General features: G+C 36.1%; 1 protein-coding gene across 9 annotated transcripts in view; it reads left to right on the plus strand.

The window, feature by feature from the left end:
• LOC117168109 (matrix metalloproteinase-14) overlaps positions 1-2,376 on the plus strand; it is a 518,894-nt gene that overhangs the window by 254,885 nt on the left and 261,633 nt on the right. The window lies entirely within an intron of this gene.

Raw genomic sequence — 2,376 nt, forward strand, 5'->3', positions numbered from 1 at the left:
AAGAGGGAGCTCTTCTTAATATTTTGACACCAAAATCATGTCGATACACCTTACCGACTGCGAGTAAAGCCACCCACGCTTTAACTTGACAGACTGTAGGCTGTTACGTCCCGAGTGAAAGGCGAGGGTAGTTTGTTAATAGGATAGTTAAGGGAGATTAAAGGGCTGATTAAGTCAGGTTGGTATAGCCAGACTATTATTTAATATGGGATCGTTGTCACTCGTTAATCTGACGGGGATTGCGTGTTATCAAAAACTTAAAAATATGGCAATTTTCACAAGTTATTGGTACATTTATTATAATATAAGAACATAAAATTACTTTACAATAAAAGAATTATAAAAACTTACGCTACCTTTCAGTCTTGAAAGGGTCAAAAAAATTTTATAGTTTCGATGATATCCCCGATGATTTGTAGAATAGCGACGGAATTCTACCTCGTGCTTTTAGTTGATGCACACGAACTATTCGGAAATCAACTTATACGACGACCGAAGGCCGAAGGGACTTAGTTTACGCTGAACACTTCGTACTATTTCACGATGGAAAATACAAGTACGCGACTTTACACAATGCGGTTCTTTGTTAAGGAATATTTCACGTATGTCGATTTGATCGCGACTTTTTCCAAGCGTTTCGTACAATTGAAGTTTGAAGTTGTCAGTGTGACTGCCACGAACTAAAGACAACGACCAGAGGTGAGTCTGGGATTTATATAAGAATAAGCCTCTTGTAAAGTCACATACAATCCAAAAAACCTGACGAGGCATGTACTGACAAAGTCTCATATCTATTTTTGCTTTCGTTGTCTATATTTCCAACACACTCTATAATTTGAATTATATTGTCCCGTTTTTAGTTATATGGATTTCCTTATTATTCGTTTGTAATTTTGTTACTCTTCTCTTTCTCTTTTCTAGACAATATCTTAATTCTAATTTCTATAGGCCGATAAATCAATTACTTATTTTAACTATATAGTTATATTACTACTTTTTAGTTTTAATTGTGATCGGTTTGTAGTCTTAAACGGTATACAATTTGATTACTCTTCATTATGTAGGTGTAATATATAACATTTTTAATAGGATAACTGACATATTTCTAAATTACCCATTCTTTAAATTAGTCGGTATACTTGTGGTAATGCACGGGAAATTAGCTCGCGGTTACTACTTTATCGACCGTTGCATATTTATCATCGGCATAGACATAGGAAACACGGGACTAGGCATGTCATCCTAACTTGGGCGTGCGAGGTTGAATCCACGGGAGGGGGGAGAATTCCATGAGTGGGGAAAGCCGCCATCTTACGATTTGCCATTTGATTATGTGCACGAGCATTTTTGCCAACAAACTGTGCATGAAAATATAAACATGTGGGCGCTGCCATGTTTGTCGCATCAAAAGGTGTCGCATCAAAAGGTGGCGGACCTCCCCCCTCATTCCATCACTCCCGCAATAGCATGCCTAGTCCCTTGTTTCCTATGTCCATGATCATCGGTCATAGTTAACTACTCATGGATTACCATACAAGTGATTACCTACTGCTTTCAAGTTGATGTTTTTATCATTTAAGTTTTACGATGAGGTTTCAAATTTGTCTTCAAATTTTGAGGATGTAACAGCACCAAAAATATTCGGAAAAAATCTTAAAGACGTATTGACTTCCCGGTAATAACCCAGTGGGCACAAGTGTTAAAGAACATCTTTAGAACGGCTTAAAAATGTCCTAGGTCAATCCATATAATGTTCCATAAACATACAATGTTCCCGAGACGTTTTAGCGAAGTAATTTGAACATTAAACGTTTTTAAAACACTATTTGGTCTGACTTAGGACAGTTTTTAAAACGTTCAAATAACGTCTTTTGACTTGTATGTCCAAAAAACATTTTTAGGACGTTCCAGTTACGTTCTAAAATTTTTTGCCAACTAGGCATGTGGCGGCCGATATGGAAATAAAAATAACTTAGTTTCTGAAATGTCCTATTCTTATAAGGACATTTAAGACAGATGGAAAAATCGCGCATTCGAAATAATAGAATAATCTTCAATTTTACTCTGAAATCTGAAAATACTAATGTTTCTCTATTCAACGTTTATTACCGCGTTGTACGTCCAAGAAACGTTTTTAGAATGTTCCAGTGATATTCTTCAATTTCGTACCTGATGTCAAATCAATATACGTTATTTGAAAGTTTTGAAAACTGTCCTAATTCAGACAAAAATAAAGTTCTAAAACGTTTAATGTTCGAAATACATCTTTTAAGCGTCTCTGGAACATTGTGTGTTTATGGACCGTCATTTGGACTGACTTAGGACGTTTCTGAGCCATTTTATTGATGTCCTTTAACGTTCGTGCCCACTGTGCAT

Source organism: Belonocnema kinseyi, chromosome 2 (assembly GCF_010883055.1).
Source record: "Belonocnema kinseyi isolate 2016_QV_RU_SX_M_011 chromosome 2, B_treatae_v1, whole genome shotgun sequence".
Taxonomy (NCBI): Eukaryota; Metazoa; Arthropoda; class Insecta; order Hymenoptera; family Cynipidae; genus Belonocnema; species Belonocnema kinseyi.